The sequence below is a fragment of the Aquarana catesbeiana genome, linkage group LG06 (assembly GCF_042186555.1).
Source record: "Aquarana catesbeiana isolate 2022-GZ linkage group LG06, ASM4218655v1, whole genome shotgun sequence".
In the NCBI taxonomy this organism is placed as follows: domain Eukaryota; kingdom Metazoa; phylum Chordata; class Amphibia; order Anura; family Ranidae; genus Aquarana; species Aquarana catesbeiana.
In genome coordinates this window covers 163,747,601-163,764,187 of record NC_133329.1, presented here as the reverse complement: position 1 = coordinate 163,764,187, position 16,587 = coordinate 163,747,601, and positions in this window count along the sequence as shown.

The following is a 16,587-nucleotide window of genomic DNA, read 5'->3' as shown; positions in this document are numbered from 1 at the left end:
CCTATTTTTCATTTCCTAGCATTTCTCAGGAAATCTGTAGTCTACACTTCCATAATATTACTAGTATAAATTGAACATTCTATGATTTTTGTTTTTTTGAAAATGGTGCAGGTGTTTCCCTGAAATCAATAAAACTGTCAGGAAGTCTTTCAGTAATGATTTCCTTTTCTTAGATGCCAAATGTTTTAATTTTAACTCTACTTGCAATACTGTGCTGTATTATTGTCAAAATCCCTTTGGGTTAAGAGAATTTATTTTATACAGTATAATATTTTAGTAACATTTGTACAGTGATAATCCCATGCAAATTATACTGTTACATGCCACAATCAGTTTTACGGTAATTTCAAATCAATTTTGGTGGAAATTTTTTGACTAGAGATAAATTGAACTTCATAATCCAAGCCCAATATTTTCTTCAACCTAAGATCTATATTGGTGAAAGAACAAAAAACTTAAAGGGCATATTAAACTATACAGTTGCAGGTAAATGGCTGCACATGCATCTCTATATACTGGGCATCAGATATACATATCAGCATCAGACTGCTGTATCTTGAGGGCATGGGGGAGTGTACCTTTTTAACTACTGATTTAGTAAAAGTACTGATGTGTTGTTAAGAAAAGCTCACCCAAGACAGATAAAAGATAACCATTTTAATATAGTTATATACTCATAAAAAATAGTTAAATATATTTTAAATATAGCTTGGATGAATATACAATGCTGTGAAAAAGTATTTGCCCCTTTCTGATTTTTTTTTTTGCATATTTGTCACACTTAAATGACTCAGATCATCAAACAAACTGTATTATTACACAAAGATAACCTGAGTAAATACAAAATGCAGTTTTTAAATGGTGGTTTCATTTATTAAGGCAAAAAAGTTGTCCAAATCTGCCTGGCTTTATGTGAAAAAGTTATTGCCCCCTAAACCCAATAACTGGTTGTGCCACCCTTGGCGGCAACAACTGCAATCAAGCATTTGCGATAGCTGGCAATGAGTCTTTCACATTGCTGTGGAGCAATTTTGGCCCACTCTTCTTTGCAGAATTGTTTTAACTCAGCCACATTGGAGGGTTTTCCAGCATGAACGGCCTGTGTAAGGTCATGATATAGCATCTCAATTGGATTTAATCCGGGCTTTGAATAGGCCACTCCAAAACCTAAATTTTGCTTTGTTTGAACCATTTGGAGGTGGACTTGCTGTTGTGCTTCAGATCATTGTCCTGCTGCATAACCCAAGTGCACTTGAGCTTGAGTTCACAAACTGATGGCCGGACATTCTCCTTTAGGATTTTCTGGTAGAGCTCAGAATTCATGGTTCCATCAATTATGGTAAGTCATCCAGGTCCTGAAGCTGCAAAGCAGCCCCAGACCATCATGCTACCACCACCATGTCTGATTGATGTATGATGTTCTTGTTACGAAATGCTGTATTAGTTTTATGCCAGATGTAACTGGATGCACACCTTCCAAAAAGTTACATTTTTGTCTCATCAGTCACAGAATATTTGCCTAAAAGTCTTGGGGATAGCCAAGATGTTTTTTGGTAAATGTGAGATGAGCCTTTGTGTTCTTTTTGGTCAGCAGTGGCTTTGGCTTTGGAACTCTCCCATTGATGCCATTTTTGCCCAGTCTCTTTCTTATTGTTGAATTATGAACACTTTTATGAACACAGTTCTTTAGATGTTGTTCTGGGTTCTTTTATGACCTCCTGGTTGAGCCGTCGTCATGCTCTTGGAGTAATTTTTGTAGGCCGGCCGTTCCTGGGAAGGTTCACCATAGTTCCAAGTTATCTCCATTTGTGGATAATGGCACTCCCTGTGGTTCACTGGAGTTCCAAAGCCTTAGATATGGCTTTGAAACCCGTCCTAGACCAGTACATGTTTGTTTCTAATCTGTTCTTGAATTTTTTTTAGATTGTGGCATGATGTATTGATGATCTATTCCTGCCATAGCCCAACATTAGCCATGGAGGAGTTGGCTGAGTTTTTTGACCACAGCATCAGCCACTTGATCCTTGATGATGCCCAGCCATTACTGGATTCAGATGTTGGTTCTGAGGTTGAAGATGACAGGAACATGTGCCTAGAGAGAGGGGAGAACACTGGTAGACAAATTGGCATTCATGTTTCCCCAGGCACAGCGTATTGCCAAGTTGTCTCCTGTGATAATGATAAGGATGAAGAAGGAGGAGATGGAGATAATGATGAAGATGATTGTTATCTCCTGGCCCACTCCCCAAAGCTCAGCTGTCTGAGCCTTTTTCAGCACATCTGCAGGAGATTGCACTGCTGCTATCTGCAAACTGTGTCCCAGGCACATCAAAAGTGGCAAAAACACCAGCCATTTGGGTACACATGCTTAACAAGGCATTTAACGTCCAACCACTCAGCCCGTTGGCAAGAGCACCTAAAAGCCACACAAAAGGGGCATGAATCTGTCCCTCCTCCTCCTCCTGATCCTTACCCACTTCAGTCTGCCCCTGCTATACTGAGTCATTACATCTCAGCAGCCTCCACTGACAGGGATGATGGTATAGCACAAGGTATCCCAGGTCCTAGCAGTACATCTGCCAGCAGCACACCACCAGCTGTAGACGGTAGCCGGCAAATTTCTCTGCCCCATCTGCTGCAGCAGAAAAAAAAATACAGTCCCTGCTACCCACATGCCCAGCATCTAAATGCAAGCTTGTCAAAGCTGTTGGCTCTCCAACTTCTGCCCTTCAGCCTGGTGGATTCTGCCCCTTCCAGGAATTCGCGCAATGTGCTGTACCACAATGGCAGGTTCCCAGTCGCTACTACTTTTCGTAAGGCCGTTCCATCTCTTACACCATCATGTGGAAGGGAATGTTCTGGCATTGTTGGGCAAGGCAGTCAGCCTTAAAATCCACCTTACTGCTGACACATGGTCCAGCAAAGATGGGCAGGGACGTTACATTTCGTTCACAGCACACTGGGTAATGCTGCTTGCAACTCAAAAGGATGCAGGACAGGGCTAGGTGCTGCAACTTGTTGTGCCCCCACATCTCCATACAGCTGGTGGTGATGATGCCAGACCTGTGAGCTCTACCCCCTCCTCCTCCTCCTCTTCCTCCTCCGCAACCTCCATGCCCTCCTCTGTAGAATTGTCCTATGAACATCAGGTACCCCCTAAGTGTTCAAAGGGCTATTCCATGAGTCAGGCTAAAAGGTGCCATGCTCCCCACCGTTCTTGAATGGATCCAGAGGGTCGACAGGATAGCTGAAATGGAAAACCTCATCCATCAATCTACCGACACGCCATCCAAGTATTGAAATATATGGGCATGTTGGGCACACTTCAAATCTTCCCAAGCTACGCATACCTCCACTGGTCCCACTCTCATTCGTTCTGAAGAGCACACGACCACACAAACAACGGCATAATATAATGGAACCAACATTTGGCTCACACTGATCCTCCGTCACTACTCCTTCCCCTCCCCGCCGTACCCTTTTTACCCACCATGATACCCCGCACAACTTGAGTGACATACCACAGGCCACTCTAGAACTGCTAAGATTACCTCCAGCACTCTTTTTATTTTATATAGAATGAACCGACACACTACTGACTTACCTGAACTTATATCTCTCCCACTGGGCACAGACTGTCCCCAATAGGGGTGCTCAGAGGAGGGAGTTAAGCGGATAAAGTCGGTAAAGGAAAGGGAAGGAAGAAAGGAGGAAAAGAGGAAAGTAAAGAATAGAGAAGGATAAAGTTGGGACGGGAAACGGTGAAAGAAGGTGAAGAAGGGCTTAGGAACTAAAAGGAAACAATATTAAATAAATAAAAAACAAGCTTAAAAAATTAAAAATAAAAATAGAATTATATAATTCATAACGTCTCCTAAATTTACGATTCAAGTCGCTTTTCGATATAGATGAAGTAATAACCCTAGTGTTATAGGAAATAGCAAATCTTTTCCCATTTAACATGAAATGTCTATACATACTATGGGGCTTTCACCAAAACCCTTTCATGAAACTTAAGAAATATTCGTCAATTACAGTGAGAACCACCAAAATATCTATACGTTCTATTTTTTTTTTTCTCTTATTGTATTTTATAAGATATAACGTTATGTTTTAAGATGTACCTTTTTACTTGATTTCTGGCTGCACTGTGACATATATCTCTGCTTCCCTTGATGTAACCTTTGTGAAAAATTAATAAAATATACTTTAAAAAAAAAAAAAAGAACAAGACAAGAAAAAAAAAAAAAAAGGTGCCATGCTGTGCTTCAGCTGGTGTGTTTAGGTAACAGGAACCACACCAGAGCAAAGGTTCTTGGAGCTCTGCAGGGACAGGCCCAGAGGTGGTTCACACCATGCCAACTGGAGCCAGGAATGTTGGTATGCTCAAACCGCCCGTCCGCCCTTAGACAGGGAAAGTTGACACATGTGCTATGCTTGGCACATGTCCTCAACTTGGTGGTGCAGCATTTCCTAAATATGTACCCAGGATTGTAAGATGTGCTAAAGCTGGCCAGAAGAGTCTGTAGCCATTTCAGGTGGTCATACACAGCCAGTGCGCGATTGGCTGAAATTCAGCGGGAATTCCACCTGCCCATAAACCGCCTGATTTGTGACATGCCCAACAGGTGGAACTCAACTTTGGCAATGCTGCAGCGGCTATACATGCAGCAGAGGGCCGTCAACGGGTACCTGTGTGAGTACGGCATGACAACAAGCTCAGGCCGCCTCTGCTTTTTTTTCCCCACAACAATGGCTGATTATTAAGGATGCATGCACTGTATTGTCACCATTTGAGGCCACAAGGATGGTGAGCTGTGACAGTGTATGCATCAGTGACACAATCCCTGTTGTGTTCCTGCTGGAGCAGACTCTGTGTGGAATTATAGACAGGGCACTGGAGGCATAGCAGCAGGAAAAAGAGGAGGACTTCCTTTCCTCTCAAGGCCCACTTTATCCAGACACCATCATTCCTATGTCACAGAACACAGAGGAGGAGAGAGGGGAGGAGGATGAGGAGGAGGATTCTGGCACTTTTATAGGCTTCGAATAAGAGGAAGACATGCGTCAATCTGTAAGCCATGGCTTTCCAACCCCAGGACTCTTGGGAGTAGTACGTGGCAGGGAGGAGGAAGTTCCAGATGCTGTCATCCTGAGTGACCCCGAGGAGTCTGCTTCTCAAGCCTCGGCAAATTTGAGGCGCATGGGCAACCTCATGCTTCAAAGCCTGCGAAAGGGCCCAAGAATACGTGGCATAAAGGAGAAGAATGATTACTGGTTGGCAACCCTCCTTGACCACCATTATAAGGGGAAGGTCTCAGAACTCATCCTGTCCCCACAGAGTGCAGAAGATAAAATCTCTTGAGGATACGTCAAAGAGCATTTTATTGAATGTTTTTCCTGACTCCAATAGGTTACAGTGTCATGGAAAATGTAGTTTTGAGCCTTATGTTGGTCAAGAGAGGAGAGTTGGAGAATGCATCCGCCTAAGTGAGGCATTTTGGATTTTTTTTAGTCCTCACTGCCCAGGGCTGTCAGCTTTCACATCCAATCGGCAGTATCTGCATCACATGGTGGACGATTACCTCGGGGCCAAAAAAGATATGGAGAGCTTTCCAGCTGACAATCCACTGACTTACTGGGTCATGAGAATAGGCCACTGGCCAGAACTTGCCCAATATGCTATTGAGTTGTTGGGCTGCCCTGCATCCAGTGTGCTTTCAGAATGGGCATTCAGTGCTTCAGGAGGTTTTGTTACTGATCATAGAACGCAGCTGTCCACAGACTCCGTGGACCGTTTGACTTTTATAGAAATGAATCAGTCCTGGATTACCAGCTATGAAGCCCCTCATGCCGATGTCACTGATTAAGTCTTTTTGGGATGTGGAATCTCTGCAGTACTTCGAGGCTGCCTAGCTTTGAGGGTGTTCAATCATTTCATCTGGAAGGATGTTTTAGGTATAGGTTTCATGGGCACAATTAACCCCCCTGGCGGTATTCCCGAGTGTGGCTCGGGGTGAGATTTCAGTACCATTAGCGGTAACCCTGAGCCACACTCAGGATCGCATCGCTGGATCCTGGAAGAGGTTACTTACCTTGTCCCCGGGATCCCGCGATGTACTCCCGCTGTGTACAGCAGCCGGATCTTCCTCCCAATGCACTATGTGCTCTGTGTGCTCTGTGTGCCCTGGCTTCCGTTCCCTGCGAGCATCGCGACACAGGGGGGTGGAACCAGTGGCAAATTCAAAATGTATAAAACACAAAACACACTGATACATTGTAATCCTATTAGATTACATTACTAAATAAAATAAAAAGTGCTTTATCCAGTGCCCCTGCCTACAGTTTTACTGTACTTTCTGTCTAGAAACTGCCGAACGATCATGGCATCAAAAAAGCACGCCTCTACTTCAAAAGCGGCATATGACCTGCTGGAAAACAGCGACAGTGATACAGAATCACTTGCAGAAGTGAGTGATAGCGATTTGTGGGGAAGTTCGTCATCAGGCACGGAAAGCAATATCAGTGATGATCCTGCGACTGTGCCCAGTGATGTGTGGACTTGGTGCTTGATTGACTGTGGTATGGAGCACGCAGCGCCCCCAAGATTCCCGTTTACCGGAGCACCCGGTATCAAAGTGGAGGTTGAAGATGAAAACCCCTTGGGATATCTCCAACTCTTTTTGATCAATGAGGTTATAGAAAAAATTGTTACGGAGACAAATCGGTACCAGGAGCAACAAGCTGCTATACCTCAGAGGTTTTCAAGGAGCAGAAAGTGGGAACCAATGACCAAAGAGGACATCTGGAAGTTTCTGGGCCTAATTATTCTTCAGGGAGTGGTGGAGAAACCCCTGCAGAAGTGGTACTGGACAACCAACAAATTACTAGCCACTCCTTTTTTTGGCACGGTCATGTCGGAGTACAAATTTTCTCTGATAATGAAATATCTGTACTTTCAAAATAATGAAGACTTTGATGAGACGTCTCATCCAGCTCCAAAACTGAAAAAGATTTGGGATGTATATCAAATTATTCAGGAAAATTTCCACCAGACCTATGTACCAGATAGTAAAGGAATGAAGAAAAATCACCTATGAGGTGATTCCCAAAGAACTCCCACCACATGCCATGGAGAAACAATGTGGAGAAAGAATGCCCTTGGGGGGATTGTGCGGGTGGGAGTATGAGTAAGGGATGGAAACAGAAGTATACGTAAAAAACGTACCAGATAGAGACGTCTGTATCAACGAAAGTCTAATGGACTACAAAGGAAGACTCAGCTGTATACAGTATATCACGTCTAAGAGAGCATGATTTAACATAAAATCATTCATGCTCTGTGAATCCAGCACTGGTTACATATGGAATTCGGTCCTTTACAATGGGAAAGGAACCAAATTCAACGAAAGATTAAGTAATTATGGAATGGCAACCACTTCCGTTCTTACTTTGATTGAGCCATTGCTGAATCAGGGCTACTGTGTAACCACAGATAATTTTTACACTTCTCCAGAACTCTATGAGTTCCTTCTACAACACAAGATGTATGCATATGGGACCGTTAGAGCTAACCGGCCTGACATGCCGCCAACCTTTGGCAATAAAAAGCTTAAGGCAGGTGAAATAGTTGCCTGGCAAAAAGGCAAAATGATGGCACTGAGATGACGAGACAAAAAAGATGTGTGCCTAATGAGTACTATTCACAACACCTCTACTGTCATGGTACACACAAAAGGTGGAAAAGACGTAATGAAACCACAAGTCGTGATGGACTACAACAACACCATGGGAGGTGTTGACAGAGCTGACCAGGCCATGACTTTTTTATCCTGCTATGAGAAAGCAACAAAAAAAAATTACAAAAAAATGTTCAGCCATCTTCTTGAACAGTGGCTATGGAATGCGTTCATTCTTCTAAAAAAAAAGCGTGACAGGCCTGTGGTTCATGCGGACTTTGTTTGGAAAGTTGTCGAGCTTATATTTCTCAAGCACCAAACACCAACCACTGTAAATAGATCTGGATGTCGAGCTGCTGGCGTTGTCAGCCCAGAACGCCTGACTGGTCGTCATTTTATGGACCACATTCCACTAATGGAGAAGAAGTCAGCACCCACAAGGATGTGTGTGGTTTGCTGCTCTAAGCCTGACGACACTGGAAGGAAAATCAGAAAAGAAACCCGGTTCTACTGTCCTGACTGTAACGTCGGACTTTGTGCTGTACCATGTTTTAAAAATTTCCATAACATATGCAATATGACTACTAATATTGCACTCTTGTTTGGCCAAATAAAATGTCAGTGTTTTTGATTATATTATTTACTAAAATTTTTTGAATAAAAAGTATTATTACTATTATATTATTATTTGTTATTATTTATAGTTATTTATTATATTATAATTTATTATTTTGTGTTCCAAACTTTATCATACCCAGGATGTCTACTAGACTCTTGTTTGGACAGATTTCAGTGAGTTTATCCTAAGAATTACAGGCCTACAATATAAAAGGCCAAATTTCCATGCAAAATAATGGTACCCCTTTCAGCACCTAAAATCTGAAATAATCATACCGCCAGGGAGGTTAACACCCAAAGACCAACTTTTCAGTACCTGTTTGACAGGTGCATATCATTGCAATTTTTTTTGCCTTCTTCAAGAGCACCTCTATAGGGTTACGGTGGGAAGGTACCACCGACACCCAAAGATCAATTTTTCTGCACCTGTTTGATGGGTGCATATCATTGCAATTTTTTACAGCAAGGCCAATTCTTGCTTTCATCAAAATTACCTCTATAGGGTTATGGTGGGAAGGCTACCGACACCCAAAGACCAATAATTTTTACGCACCCGTTACTTCTATCCAAAGTCAAAGTGACACCAGAATGTATCCAAAAAATCTCTAATCTTGTTCCCAGTGCACTATATTGTGGCTCCCCAGCTGTTGCTGAGCAAACTACAGGCAGTTTGCAGGGAAAATGTTTTTTTTTTTGGGGCTTTATGAATGCAATTATTGCTGCAGCAGATTCTAGACATGGTACAGATCTGCCACTTTACAACTGGAACCCCCAGGCACTATATTTGAAGAATTTTTTTCATTTTTATGCTTTCACTTTAAAAATCAAAAAATTGAGGGGGCGTGGCCAGCGGCCGAAGGAGATGGCCGCATAAGGAGAGAGCTCCGTGTTAGCCAGCTGCACTGGCCCATACACAGCGACTCTCATAGCCGGCAGACACATACCGAAAGCGCTAGGGAACCTCGCAGTATTCATCCAGCGATGGGTAAGAGAAAACCCCCAGGGGGACCCCGTAAACTGATGGACTTTTATCCCTCGGCTAGCACGCCGGAGATCAAAGATGGCACCACCGCTCACAGGCAGCAGCACGCCAGGTAGACTTACTCCAGAGGGAATAGGTGAGACAATAGCAGACCCCCGTCTTTCTCTCCAGGCCATAGCAGCCGCTCATCCACCTGCAATACCCCAACTCAGAGCCCACAAAAAGCAGCCCCTAAGCGTTCCTCTGCCCATACCTATGCAGGGGAAAGAAAAGAGGAGGACTATACATCCCAAAACAGCACTACTGAGTTTATTGATCAAATTCAGGAGTTCCCAACGTCTGGAAAGCCCCTAAGTGACACTACAATGAAAGAGATGTTGGTCTCATTGTGGGGGTCCATGCACAGGGATCTTATGGACTGCATATCACAATTAAAAACCGATATTACTGAAATTGGGGAGAGAGTTAGCCACGTAGAGGACAAGATGGCAGAATTTACAACAGCACACAACGAATTAGTGGACGCCCACAATGAAAAAGATGAGGAGTTGGAAGCCCTAAAAAACAAAATGGCGGATTTAGAGGACAGGTCCCGCAGAAACAATATAAAACTGCGGAATCTGTACCCCCCTCTGAACTCCAGAACTATGTTCAGCAACTAATTCAAGACCTACTGCCAGACACGCCAAACGGGGAAATCACTGTAGATCGGGCCCATAGACTACCTAAGCCGCAATATCTACCAGAAAAAATACCTCGCGACATCATAGCTCGCATACATTTTTTCCATGTCAAAGATGACTTGATACGCTTTGCAAGACAAAACTCCCCATTACCCAATCCTTACTCGGGGATCGCTATTTATGCTGATCTTTCCCAGCACACAATGCTGGCAAGAAAAAAGCTAGTAACGCTAACGAAGTTACTACGTAATAACAAACTTCCATACTCTTGGGGCTTCCCCACGAAACTCCTTGTAACTAAAGATGGTTGCACATATGCCATTAGATCTCTGGAAGAGGGTCTCCAACTTACAAGAAAATGGGGGCTTCTCCCATCTGAAGAAGATGATATCCTCACTACCAAAACCCCTAGAGGTATATCCCCAGAATGGAAATCAGGCAACGACACTTGACTGTATTCTCATACATCAGAATTTAACAACATACTTGATGTTTGCTCACCCAGATCAAGGGTCGAAGCTGGCTATTAGGAGCCTGTACCCCCAGGTGCTCCTATGCGATTTTACTCGCACTCCGAGGAAGATTTCCTCACTTTTTTATGTTTTGTTTTTTGTTTGAATGTTGACGTGTTTCATTTTTTCTTTTTTATTCTACCACCGACAACCGCCCACGGCAAATCTGATGACAACCATCTGGAGTCTACTTCTTCTGTGCAGCCACTTCTTTTGAACGAGCACCCTCACTCAAGGTCACGACAACTTCAATTACAAGTACCTTCATGTACTACTTCACAACTCAAACTTTGAACGCATCTACACATAAGAATTTCTCCCTACAGACCAATGGTTCTTAACTTTGTGACTATAAACGCTCATGGTCTCAACAGTCCCTTCAAAAGGAGGGCTATGTGGCAGCAAGCAAAATCTTTAAAGAGCGATGTGTTATGCATCCAAGAAACTCATTTTGTCCAGCAGAAACACCCTATATGCACGGACAAAAAATGTCCTCATATTTTCATGGCTTCAGGCCCAAAGAAAAAAGGAGGAGTGCTGATCGCTATTAACCAGAATGTAGCATTTAAATTGCAAGATATAGTAAGTGATAACGCAGGAAGATATATTATACTAGTTTGCGAATTAAACAATACCATGTATACTATCATTAATATATATGCTCCGAATTGCAGACAATTATCTTTTTTGAATGCCCTCAAAAAAAAGGTTGAGAACATCAAAAAAGGCTTAGTATTGTATTGTGGGGATTTCAACTGTGTTCCTAACAAACAACTAGACTGTTCATCCCCACAAAAATCTATGCGTACTGAACTCCAATCCTTTTTACACTCTTCTAATCTGTATGACGTATGGCGCTGCGTCAGTTCAGGAGAAAGAGATTTTACTTACTACTCAGCTCCTCATAAGTCTTATTCAAGAATCGACTTATTTGTAGCTGACCTAGCTTGTCTTAACAATGCACTATCCGCTAAAATCCATCCAATTACTTGGTCTGATCACGCTCCCTTTCGATTAAAGAAAAAAATGCAGCGTCACCTATACATCTGTGGCGAAACAACATATCAATTCTGAATAATCCTAAACACAGGGACGGTTTGTGTGATCAGATCAAAGAGTTCTTTCATTTTAATGACACTCCAGACACGAATATTTTCACATTGTGGTGTGCGCACAAAGCATTCAGTAGAGGCAAACAGCATCACGGGAAAAAAAGAGGAAATTAAAAACATTCACCACATTAATGGCTAAACTCACATCTCTCGAACAACAGCACAAAGCAAACCCTTCCTCCCAGATAAACGTAGAGTTAACTCAAACTAGACAAGAGGTTAGAGCTTACTTAATTTTAGAACATCAGCTACATTTGCAAAAATTTAAAGCTACCCACTATACCCAAGGAAACAAGACTGGCAAATTTTTAGCGGCCTATATTCGCAAAAAACAACAGAAATCTAAACTTTCCCATATTATAGATCCTATTACGTCACAAGCAGTATACCACCCTAAGGATATAGCAAACGCATTCTGTAGATATTATAAACAACTATACAATTTGAAAGAAGGTCCCTCAACGACACAACCCACTGACATAGGGATTAATGCTTTTCTCCAATCAGTTAATCTTCCTTCCCTAAATAGTGACCAATTAAGTTATTTAAATTCTGCAATATCAGATAAAGAAATTGCTCAAGCTGTTCAATCCATACTCCACAACAAATCACCAGGTGCCGACGGCTTCTCGGCAGAGTATTATAAAGCCTTCTCCAGTATTTAGTGCCATATATGAATAAGCTTTTCCAAAAAGCCACTACTGACAGCTTATTTCCGGAAGAAATGCTCCGAGCCCTTATAATAGCCCTCCCCAAACCGGGGAAAAAACCAGATGCCCCACAAAACTTTAGACCCATATCCCTACTCAATACAGATTTAAAAATATATTCAAAAACTTTAGCTAACCGCTTAGCGGAAGTAACCCCTTACCTAATCAAAGCGGATCAAGTAGGCTTTGTGAAAGGGAGACAAGCCCCGGATGGAACTCATAGGATGTACAACCTCCTCAAAATAGCAGAAACGCGAAAGGTACCCACAGTGTTCCTGACATTAGATGCCGAAAAGGCGTTCGATCGGGTCCACTGGGGGTATCTATTAGCGACACTCACTAAGTTTGGTCTTAAAGGTCCTATCTTTTCATCTATCTCAGCACTCTATACAGTCCCAACTGCACAAGTTTATACCTCTAATGCCATGTCTGACAAATTTCATATAACAAATGGGACCCGCCAGGGCTGTCCCCTATCGCCACAGATTTTTTTCACTGGTGATGGAACCCCTGGCGGAGGCCATCAGACAGGACATCCATATCAAGGGCATTAAAGTATTAGACATAGATCACAGGATAGGATTATTTGCTGATGACGTGGTATTGAAGCTAACCTCACCAGCCACATCTCTTGACAGAACTCAACAAATTCTTTGTGATTTTGGGAAAATCTCATATTATAAACTTAATATCAGCAAATCTTCGATTCTCCCTATACATATTAATAACCCTAATCTTAAAAAGTTAAAATCTGAATTCCTTTTTTGTGGGCTCATAAATATTTGAAGTATTTAGGGATAAATCTTTCCTACCCTTCTAGCTCTGTGTATGACCATAACTACCTTTCCTTGTTAAATACAATAAAAAATGACCTTGAACATATCTCCTCTCACGAACTCTCATGGATAGGGAGAATAGCCGCTTTTAAAATGACTGTCCTACCAAAAATATTGTATTATTTCCGCACTATCCCTATCATCTTGCCTGACCACTTTTTTATTATGACTGATAGACTACTAAAGAAATTTGTATGGGCTGGTAAAATAGCAAGACTATCATATTCTACGCTACAGAAACAAAGACAGAAAGGTGGAACGGGTTTCCCCAACCTACGCAACTACTATGTAGCAGCGCTACTGGACCAGGCTAAATCTTGGTTCAACCAGACAACTGACAAATTGTGGGTGCAAATAGAAAGAGTAATAGTACAACACAGAGACCTACCATCACTTCTATTAGCCACATTAACAAACAGACCATTATTCTACCCCAACTTTCCCTCTATAAATGCAACGGTCAAAGCATGGAAAACATTTAATGCACACGCTGATAGCAGCAAAGCCGTACAAAAGAGAGCAATTACCTTAGGCATGTACGAATACCTTATCCCTTCCTTAAAAATAAACGAAAAAAGCTTTTTGAAAAATATGACATATACACAATTCAAAGTTCAAAGTCCAGCAACACCTACATACGCAACTATCCAGCTGCACCACTACCATATCAAATACCCAAACTCCTTTCTTAGCCATAGTCCTGAAGTGTGGACATATCTAACCACCTCTTTCAACAAAACTAAAGACCTTTCATGGTTCTACAAAAATTTGCAAAACACGCACAGTCAAACTAAAACTGTTGGCATGCTAAACTGGGAAAGAGACTTTAAGAGTAAATTTGCTTTAACTGAATGGAACAAAGCTATTCAAGCTAACCATTTATATTCCCACTGTACTAATCACTGGGACATGTCCCTTAAATTGTTATATAGAAGTTACCTAACACCGATGAGAATCTCACAAATCTTTAATAGTGCCGATATACTATGTTGGCGGAAATGTGGCATTAAGGGAACAATATTCCACATATTGTGGGAATGTAAATCCGTGGGAAGCTTCTGGAATTCGGTTTTCTCTCTTCTAGCAAAAATCATTGGAATTGTCCTTTCCTCCACTCCTGCATTAGCTCTTCTTAACTTAGGAATAGATAATATACCTATAAAGTATAGAAGTATAACTATTCATATAGTGATAGCAGCACGTTTATCTATCACTTCGAAATGGAAATCAGATATTATACCAAATATTAGTGACGTAATACACAGAGTGAATACTCACTACCTTTATGAAAAATTTTTTGCATATTCAGCCAATTCAATGGCAAAATTACAGAGTGAATGGGCTCCATGGTGCGCAAGACTTCCAGAGACTTCTCATTGACAATCTGGTATAGACATACTAGCTATACTATCATTTGGTGGTAAGATGTTGTCACTGCAGTTTTATGTTTGGTTTTGCGTTTCTTTATTTTATAATTTCTATAGTTTTTGTTTTTTGTTCATTTTTTATTTTTTATTTGTTCGTTAAGTGAAAGCTTAAACACTTATCCGTATATTTGGTTTCATTTTTTTGATGTTGAGCATCTTCAGCAATTCTATGTTTACTCGCACCCATACACATAAGTATTTATAATACAAAAAATATGGAGTAAAATGGGAATCCCAAGAAACAAATGTTCTATCAACTTGAATATACTACTGAATATGGGGGGGAGGGGGGAGTACCTCCCCGGATACAGTTTGCTCCCAAGTGGGGTGTCTGGGGGGGAGTCTCCTAGTTCCCGTCCTATCCTTGTTATTATAAGAAAAAAAGTTTGAAATACTCAATTTAACTCAGTTAAAAGTTAATACAAATTGTACACCGTGATATGTAAAATTACGTGTTGGATGCATTTACAGAAAGAACTAAGGAATAATACTTGTAACTGTATACAGATGTACTCATTTATTGTTGTTAATATGAAAATCTTAATAAAAAACAATGAAACAGAAAAATCAAAAAATCACTGCTCATTTAAAAATGATGTTTTTCACAAACTTTTTTTTTTATTGATACATGTCCACCAGGGCAGGACCTGAACCCCTATAACCACTGTATGCCCAATTACTTGCACATAAGCCTTCAAAATGGGCACTTTTGATTTTTGACATTCGGCCCCATTGACTTGACTCAGGTCCGAACTCTTGCGGTGTTCGAAAGTTCTGGTGTGAACCAAACAGGGGTCTGTTCGGCCCATCCCTAGTCACAAATGAGGCAGTTGGTGGGCAGATTGGATTCCCGTTGAATGTCAGCCAGCCAAGCACTGGCATTGTATGACCACTGGAAATGGCTACAGACATTTCTTGCCTGCCTCAGAAGATCTTGTAAGCCTGGGTACCAGTTCAAGAAACGATGCACCACTAAATTCATGTGCCAAGCATGGAAAATGTGTCAAGTGTCCATGTCAGAGGGTGGAGAGAAAGTTGGTGCCATTGTCGCATACAACTATTCCTGGCTCAAGCTGCTGTAGTGTCAATAACTTCTGAACCTGCCCCTGCAGAGCTGACAGAATCTCTGCCCGGTGTGGCTCCTGTCCCCTAGACAGACCAACTGAAGCACCGCATGGCATCTTTTAGCCTAACTGCTTGCGTAGCCCCTTAAATGCTTATAGAGCACTGCTGGTTCAGAGGACAATTCGGCAGAAGAGGCCATATAGGAAGAAGAAGAGGAGGGGGTGGAGCACAGATGTGGCAGAATCACCATCAGCTTTTTGCAGGTGTGGTTGTGGAACAAGCTTCAGCACTGAAATCTGTCCTATATCCTTCCCAGCTGCCAGCAGAGTTATCTAGTGCACTGTGAAGTAAATGTAACATCCCTGACCATGCCTGCTAGACCATGAGTTAGCAGTAATATGAACCTTGCTGCTGACCGCCCTGTCAAACGAGGCCAAAACATTGTCTTCCACATGACAGTACAGAGCTGGAATGGCCTTATGTAAAAATACCTAGCATTTAGATGCTGAGCATGTGGATGGCTGGGGCAGTATTTTTTTTTACGGTTCAGCAACTGGGGTAGCCAAATTTGCCTGGTGAAATCAACAGGTGATGTACTGCTAGCACATTGGGTGCAAGTGCCTGTGGCACCCATTGCTATACCATCATTCCTCTCAGTGGAGGTTTTAAAGATTTTAAATTCAGCGTTGCAGGGAGTTAACTTTTTCCAGATAAATGCATTTACTATTGACATTTAGCCCAAAACTACCCCAACCGGTCTAATTGAAAAGTGTCTTACCTGAGAACCTCACTATAATTATAAAAATAAACAAGAAAAAAATTGCGCTATTAAAGTCCAAATTAATAAAAACATGTGTGAAAAATTCCAAATGCTTTACCAGTCGAGAAGAACTGGGTATTCATCACATGAGGATCATAGGGATCCTCAGAGGGATCAGAGGGATCAGTGGGTCTCCTTACCAG